This window comes from Hyla sarda, chromosome 5 (genome assembly GCF_029499605.1).
Source record: "Hyla sarda isolate aHylSar1 chromosome 5, aHylSar1.hap1, whole genome shotgun sequence".
Classification (NCBI taxonomy): domain Eukaryota; kingdom Metazoa; phylum Chordata; class Amphibia; order Anura; family Hylidae; genus Hyla; species Hyla sarda.
This window is the reverse complement of record NC_079193.1, coordinates 204,786,449-204,795,784: the sequence shown is the minus strand read 5'-3', so window position 1 is coordinate 204,795,784 and position 9,336 is coordinate 204,786,449.

Here is a 9,336-nt window from a genome sequence, read left to right as displayed (position 1 = left end):
ACCTGTTGAAGGTCTATTTGCTTTTTAAATGTGTTTTTTGCTGTTACTGTTTTCATGTATTATTGTGTGTGTGAGTGTGGAACGCCCTTACCTGGTGACGTAGATGTTCAGGAAGTATTTCACCTGACCCCTTACACACAGGTAGGCGTGACCTGAAGAAGTGCTGGGATCGGCACAAAATTGCTATCGTGACTATGCGCTTTCTCCTGGCGCCCTGCCAGAACATGTGGTCTACTGCACCATGATCCTGAATAAAGAAGCCAGCATCTGATCTACGACATGTGAGTGCCCCCATGTTTTCCCTTTGCTTGTTGTATGCAGATTGCTTTTTCTCTTAGGGCTGGAGCACCCGTGGGATCAGAATTTGGCTCAGTGCAGTCCTGCTGCTGCTTCCCCCGTGAGAGCCATAACGCACATAACATTATCAGACCAGTGCCAGCATCGGTTTTCTTTGTGGAGTGCAACGTCACTGAAGCCTGCGAGAGCTGTACTTTGCCATACCCTACACATAGTGCCTGAGATTTGGTCTCCTGGCAGGTCAAAAGGAGACAGAAATAACTATTAGTCTTGCTGCAGGGAACAGAACAGAGCTACTTAGTAGCCGTTTTTTTCAATCACATAAAACGTATAAAAGTTGAGAATTTTAACAGAAAGTAAAAAGAAAAGTGTCTAATAATTACATAAGGAACAATATATTAAAAGTTTAGTTTGGTGACAGGTACTCTTTAAGAATTATGGAGGCCACTGTGCTCTTGGAAACTTTCTGTGCAGCAGAATTATTTAATGGACATTTCCATACAATCCTTTCTCTAAGCTCTACAGACAGTTCTTTCCACCTAATGGCTTGGTTTTTGATCGAATATGCATTGTCAGCTGTAAGACCTTATACATACAGAGGTGTGTCTCTCCAACTCATATTCATTCAACAAAATTTACCACAGGTGACTCCAACCAAGGTATAGAAACATCTCAAAGATGACCAAGACTAACATGAGGCTGCAGAGCTAAATTTCTAGTGTTCTAGCAAACGCAATACATATTTTCATTGTTCCATTATTCAGAAATTTGCTAAAAAATTCTGAAATTCTGTTTTCACTTTGTCATTATGGGGTAATGAGTGCAAAATTATTTTTTATGTTTATTTTAGCACGGCCTCAACATAAAAAAAAAATGAAAAAGAAGAATCTGAAAATTAGTGAAAGCTAAAGGGACCTGGTCCCAGCATTTGTCATTGTGACCAGCCATTTCTCACATGGGTTTGTGACTGTTACTTTATCTATGTAACTATGAGGGTCACATAAAGCTAAATAGAGAAAGTGATTTCTGACTTTACACACTAGTCCATGTGTGAAATGACTGGTCACAATGCAGCGAAGGAACAGAAGGCAGGTGGATAGCAGGGAAATGACACTGTGTGATAGGAGGGGCATTGGGAAGTTTAGCCTCACCCTACTAATGCCCCATATCCTTCCTATTAACTTCAATGGGAGCTTTTCTACAGAACAACACTGAAAAGTGACACAATGTCTTTTTTTTTGGTGTATTTTTGTATAAAGCACATATTTTTTTATTTACATTCCTCATTGAATCAACAGGAGATGAGTTTTAGGTAAAACTTCATGCTTTTAATGCGTTCTTGGCACAGTTATTGAGATGTTTTTTGTCTGTGTGAACAAGTTTTTCTTTTACAAAAACTGACTACTTTGTATAGTACAATGGAAAGAGTGGCATATAAATAATATAGTCTATCATCTGTATTGCACGCTCCGAAGGATCCACAAGTAGTTTACTTACAAATAAAAGAAGCGAGAACACAGAAAAGCAATAACATTTAGTGCATGTCTAAAAGTTTTCACATGAGAAATTGCTAACATGAAAACCCATTTATTCCTTTCGCTCTATATTTATCAGTAAATATTCAATAGATGAATAGTTTCCTTATGCATAAAATGAATTAGCCTTTAAAAGGACAGATGTCAAACATAAGGAGAGAGGTCAGAGCGGTAAACCTATTGAAAATACTACTACAGGTTCAGTGGGATCCAGTATTCATCCAAGGTAAGGCAGACCTTGTAAACAAGCTGTCAAGTGTTTTCATGCACCTAATGTCCTAATTGTATACTATAATGGGGAAGGAAGAGCACTTACCTCCACAAGCTAGTAAACGTGGCTGCTAATACATATGAAGTAGACTAGTGGAGTCTTTACTCATGTCCTTTGAGGAGGCATTTAAAGGAGTAGTCTAGTGCAGACTATTCCAACTCTGTTGTGCCCGGGCTGAAAAAGAAGGGCAAATAAACTTTCATTCACCTTCCTGCATTCCCCGGAGCGCCGCTACAGCTGATCGGTCCTCTGGTCCCGTCTTCTTGCTTCTTCCTGTGCACAGATCGTCACACGGTGTTCAGCCTATGACCAGCCGAGGCGGGACATCGCTGCAGCCGGCGATAGGCTGAGCACCGTGTGATGATCCATGCACAGGAGGAAACCAGAAGATGGGACCGGAGGACCGATCAGCAGTAGCGGCGCTCTGGGGGAATGCAGGAAGGTGAGTGAAAGTTTATTTTTCAGCCCAGGCACAACGGAGTTGGAATAGTCTGCACTAGGCTACTCCTTTAATATGTATGTGAGAAGATACAAGGGAATTTGAAGGTAAAACAGCTTAGGCTATGTTCACAAGGTGGAAAATTTGACAAAAACTAAACAAAAAAATATATAGAAAAATCCCAGGGGATCAAACTAGGACCTGTCAATTATCTCTTAATTGGAAGGAATAGTGTTGGGGGTTTGAGATAACAAATTTAACCCCTTAAGGACCAAGGGCGTACCTGTACGCCCGTGGGAATTTCGGTCCCCGCCGCGCACCGGGCGGGGATCGCGCCGGGGTGACTGCTGATATCTATCAGCAGGCACCCCGCGCAAATGCCCAGGGGGGTCATTAGACCCCCCCATGTCAGCGATCGGCGCAAATCGCAAGTGAATTCACACTTGCGATTTGCGCCGATTCCGGGTCATACGGGTCTATGGTGACCCGGTGACCCTGTAGCGATAGGAGTGAGGTGGCAGGGTTGCCACCCCTCCTATCTCTGCTATTGGTGGTCTAGACGCGACCACCAATAGCAGATCGGGGGCGGAGGGGTTTACTTTCGGTTTCCCCGTCCTGCCCACCCACAATAGACGGGGCAGAACGGGGAAACCGACAGGGACCGGCGCCGAAGATCCACTAACCCATCGGCGATGGCAGCGGGCGACGATCAGCGGCGGCAGCGGGCGACGATCGGCGGAAGAAGAGGACCGCGACGCAGCTTCCTGGATCCGACAGAAGCCGGTGAGTTACTAAGCAACATCTGGAGGGCTACAGTCTGAGACCACTATAGTGGTCTCTAAACTGTAACCCTCCAGATGTTGCAAAACTACAACTCCCAGCATGCCCAGAGAGCTGTTTAGGCTTGCTGGGAGTTGCAGTTTTGCAACAGCTGGAGGTCTACAGTTTGAGACCACTGCAAAGAGATCTCTATACTGTGCACCTCCAGATCTTGCAAAACTACAACTCCCAGCATGCCCAGACAGCAGTTTGCTGTCTGGGCATGCTGGGAGTTGCAGTTTTGCAACATCTGGAGGTCCACAGTTTGGAGACCACTGTGCAGTGGTCTCTAAACTATAGCTCTCCAGATGTTGCAAAACTGCAACTCCCAGCAAGCCTAAACAGCAAACAGCTGTCTCTGCATGCTGGGAGTTGTAGTTGCGATCCCTCCAGATGTTGCATAACTACATCTCCCAGCATGCCTTTCGGCGATCAGTACATGCTGGGAGTTGAAGTTTTGCAACAGCTGAAGGCACACTGGTTGGAAAATACTGAGTTAGGTAACCTAACTGAAGGTTTTCCAACCAGTGTGTCTCCAGCTGTTGCAAAAGTACAACTCCCAGCATGCACGGTCTGTCAGTACATGCTGGGAGTTGTAGTTTTGAAACAGCTGGAGGTTTGCCCCCCCCATGTGAACGTACAGGGTACATTCACACGGGCGGGTTTACAGTAAGTTTTCTGCTTCAAGTTTGGGCTGTGGCAAATTTTTCACCGCAGCACAAACTCCTAGCGGTAAATTCACTGTAAACCCGCCAGTGTGACTGTACCCTAAAAACACTACACTTACATATAATAAAGAGTAAAACACTACATATACACCCCCTTACACTGTCCCCCTAATAAAAAATAAAAAACGTATTGTACGGCAGTGTTTCCAAAACAGAGCCTCCAGCTGTTGCAAAACAACAACTCCCAACAGACACTAACTGTCCAGGCATGCTGGGAGTTTAGCAACAGCTGGAGGCACCCTGTTTGGGAATCACTGGCGTAGAATACCCCTATGTCCACCCCTGTGCAATCCCTAATTTAGTCCTCAAATGCGCATGGCGCTCTCTCACTTCAGAGCCCTGTCGTATTTCAAGGAAACAGTTTAGTGCCACATATGGGGTATCGCCGTACTCGGGAGAAATTGCACTACTAATTTTGGGGGCTTTTTTTCCTTTTACCCCTTATGAAAAAGAAAAGTTGGGGTGTACACCAGCCTGTTAGTGTAAAAAAAAAAAATTTTTTACACTAACATGCTGGGGTTGTCCTTTACTTTTTATTTTCATGGGAGGTAAAAGGAAAAAAAGACCCCCAAAATTTGTAACTCAATTTCTCCTGAGTACGGAGATACCCCAGATGTGGACGTAAAATGCTCAGCGGACGCACAACAAGGCTCAGGAGTGAGAGCGCACCATGTACATTTGAGGCCTAAATTGGTGATTTGCACAGGGGTGGCTGATTTTACAGCGGTTCTGACATAAACACAAAACAATAAATACCCACATGTGACCCCATTTTGGAAACGACACCCCTCACGGAACGTAACAAGGGGTATAGTGAGCCTGAACACCCCACAGGTGTTTGACAAATTTTCATTAAAGTTGGATGGGAAAATGAAAAAAAAAAAAATTTTTCACTAAAATGCTGGTGTCACCCTAAATTTTTCATTTTCACAAGGGAAAATAAAAAAAGCCCCCCAAAATTTGTAACCCAATTTCTTCTGAGTAAGAGCATACCCCATATGTGGATGTAAAGTGCTCTATGGGTGCACTACAATGCTCAGAAGAGAAGGAGCGCCATTGGGATTTTGAAGAGAAAATTTGTCCGGAATTGAAGGCCACTTGTGTTTACAAAGCCCCCATGGTACCAGAACAATGGACCCCCCCCCATATGTGACCCCATTTTGGAAACTACACCCCTCATGTAATGTAATAAGGGGTACAGTGAGCATTTACGCCCCACAGGTGTCTGACAGATTTTTGGAACAGTGATCCGTGAAAATGAAAAATTAAATTTTCCATTTGCACAGCCCACTGTTCCAAAGATCTGTCAAACGCCAGTGGGGTGTAAATGCTCACTGCACCACTTATTAAATTCTGTAAGGGGTGTAGTTTCCAAAATGGGGTCACATGTGGGGGGGGGTCCACTGTTCTGGCACCACGGGGGGCTTTGTAAATGCACATGGCCCCTGACTACCATTCCAAACAAATTCTCTTTCCAAAAGCTCAATGGTGCTCCTCCTCTTCTGAGCATTGTAGTTCGCCCATAGTGCACTTAAGGTCCACTTATGGGGTACCTCCATACTCAGAAGAGATGGGGTTACAAATTTTGGGGGGTATTTTCTGCTATTAACCCTTGCAAAAATGTGAAATTTGGGGGGAAACACACATTTTAGTGAAAAAAATATATATATTTTTTTACATATGCAAAAGTCGTGAAACCCGTGTGGGGTATTAAGGCTCACTTTATTCCTGGCACCATAGGGGCTTCCTAAATGCGACATGCCCCCCGAGCAAAATTTGCTCTCAAAAAGTCAAATATCACTCCTTCTCTTCGGAGCATTGTAGTTCGCCTGTAATGCACTTCATGTCAACTTATGGGGTGCCTCCATACTCAGAAGAGATGGGGTTACACATTTTGGGGGGTATTTTCTGCTATTAACCCTTGCAAAAATTTTAGTTTTTTTTACATATGCAAAAGTCGTGAAACACCTGTGGGGTATTAAGGCTCACTTTATTCCTTGTTACGTTCCCCAAGGGGTCTAGTTTCCAAAATGGTATGCCATGTGGGTTATTTTTGCTGTTCTGGCACCATAGGGGCTTCCTAAATGCAACATGCCCCCCAAAAACCATTTCTGAAAAACGTACTCTCCAAAATCCCCTTGTCGCTCCTTCGCTTCTGAGCCCTCTACTGCGCCCGCTCAACACTTTACATAGACATATGAGGTATGTGTTTACTCGAGAGAAATTGGGCTACAAATATAAGTATACATTTTCTCCTTTTACCCCTTGTAAAAATTCAAAAATTGGGTTTACAAGAACATGCGAGTGTAAAAAATAAAGATTTTGAATTTTCTCCTTCACTTTGCTGCTATTCCTGTGAAACACCTAAAGGGTTAAAACACTTACTGATTGTCATTTTGAATACTTTGGGGGGTGTAGTTTTTATAATGGGGTCATTTGTGGGATATTTCTAATGGGAAGACCCTTCAAATCCACTTCAAACCTGAACTGGTCTCTGAAAAAAAGCGAGGTTCAAAATTTTTTGAAAGATTGGAAAAGTGCTGCTGAACTTTGAAGCCCTCTGATGTCTTCCAAAAGTAAAAACACGTCAATTTTATGATGCAAACATAAAGTAGACATATTGGAAATGTGAATAAAAAAAAATATTTTGAATATCCATTTTCCTTACAAGCAGAAAGCTTCAAAGTTAGAAAAATGCAAAATTGTCAAATTTTTCATAAAATTTTGGGATTTTCACCAAGAAAGGATGCAAGTTACCACAAAATTTTACCACTATGTTAAAGTAGAATATGTCACAAAAAAACAATCTCGGAATCAGATTGATAACTAAAAGCATTCCAGAGTTATTAATGTTTAAAGTGACAGTGGTCAGATGTGCAAAAAACGCTCTGGTCCTAAGGTGTAAAATGGCCTGGTCCTTAAGGGGTTAAAGACTACCTTCAGGGTGTGAAATAGGTATTTTCTCACTAAAAATATTTCCAACAGTGCTGTTGACAAGATGTTGGTTACAACTCAAGTAACCCATACATACAAAGAAACCAAAACAAATAGCTCAGAAAATAATTGTGTAATAATGCCACAGGAAAAAAGTATTGAACGCACGAAGAGGTTTAAAAAGGCATGGAAAGTCAAGACAAGAGCTGAAATCTCAGTATTTAAAAAGCAATCCAGCCCGTTGTCAGTCTCAAATGATGGCCTACAAAAAGGGCTCATTGCCAAGGTGTCACACGAGACACATTTAATGATGGATTGCAGCAAGGAGTTGTCTCAAGACCTTTGCAAACTAATTGTTGCAAAACATATCAATTTGTTGGTAACAGGCACATTTCTAAGCTTCTGAATGATCCAGTGAGCACTCTTGGGGCCGTAAGTGTAAAGAGAATCATTTTATCATAAATTTGGATTGGATTTGCATTTATAGGATGAGTAAGATTAAACAAATGTGGACATGTCAGCAATATTATGAGCCCAAACACACAGCCAAGGAGACTCAAATGGTTTTAAAGAAAATAAAATTGCTAGAATGGTCCAGTCAATCACTTGACTTAAATCCCATTGAACATCTAGAGAAAGAACTGAAGATCTTGATCCATAAAAGAGGCTGTGAATGTGAAACGGATGCTTTATTAGTCATCATGGATTCCCTTGTTGTTCCAGCCTGTGTGTGCACTGTGACCATATGAATAGTCTCATTATTATGGTTTTTGTTTTTTGATCCAGTTTTTGGATTGTATAAACATATTCCAGTTTGACATCTTTTGGATATCAGTAACCCTCACTCATACTGTACGAATCTGATAAAAAAAAAAAAAATTACCTTCAAATAAGCTCTTTTGGATATGCATTTTATAGATTCTCAATAAAGTGAAGACTTTTATTCATACTGTTGGGTGCTGAACAAATTCCTCTCTTTATCCCCTTAACGACCAAGGATGTAAGTGTACATTCTGGTGCGAAGGAACTTCGCGCACCAGGACGTACATTTACGCCCTGTACATGACAGTGAGCATCGGAGCGGTGCTCGTGTCATGCACTGCAGGTCCTGGCTGCTATCAGCAGCCGGGGACCCGCCGGTAATGGTGGACATCAGAGATCACGCTGATGTCTGCTATTAACCCCTCAGATGCCGTGATCAATACTGGGGACCGGTGTTCTTTCATTCCAGTCTGTACCCCTGAAATATCCAGAGAAGTTTGAATGCTTTTAGCTAGTGGCTCTATTATCAAAGTAAATATCAGTGGCGACAGGGGGCACCCTTGCCTCGTGCCATTTGAAATGCTAAATTCTCTAGATGTTACACCTGAAACATAAACCCTTACAGAAGGCTGTGTGTATAAGGCCAGCACTGCACTCCCAACTGTTCCTTCTAGCCCAAATGTATTTAAAACCAGGGCAAGGTACCCCCAATGTACTCTGTCGAATGCCTTCTCTGCATCCAATGTGAGGAGCAGAGAAGGCATTCCACGTTTTTTCATGACTGGATATCCAGTATACGTTGAGGGCCATCAGTTACCTGGCAACCTCGAATGAACCTGAGCTGGTAATTTTTTATCAAAAGGGGAAGAATGCTATTTAGCCTAGGGTCCCAGATAGCCGCGTACAGTTTTAGTTCAACATTTAACAATGCTATTGGTCTAAAGTGCGCAGGTTGTCAGGTGATTTCCCTTCCTTGGGTAGAGTAACCATTAATGCTTCCAACATTTCTACTGGCAATGAACCTTTCAACATTAAACACCCTAGGTAAAAAGTAGCCAAACGAAATCAATGGGTCTCATAATTTTCATTTACTAGGCCATCAGGCCCTGGTGACTTACATTGTTTCAGAGCTGCAATAGCTCCTAATACTTCAATTTCTGAAATTGGAATTGACCGCTCATTTAATTGTTCCTGGGTAACCAGTGGTAACTGTAACCTTTCTAAGAATGAGGCAATGGCTGAATATAATGGTTGGGCTGTCTGAGGATTGTTCTGTAGGCCAAAAGAGCCCTGGGTCTGTTGCCCTGCCAATAATGCGACGTTCAGAGGTGTCGCACTGCTATATCAAACTTATAACACTATGTCTCTGCAAGATAAAAAAGGCAGAGCTTCCCATGGAATAGTATATCCAGTACAGCAGGTGACAAACGGACAGGTTTTAACCTCTTAAGGACCCAGGACGTATGCGTACGTCCTGGGTCCCAGTCCTGCGATATAACGCCAGGGTCACACGGTCATAGTGAAGCCGGGACCCGCCTCTAATAGCTATTA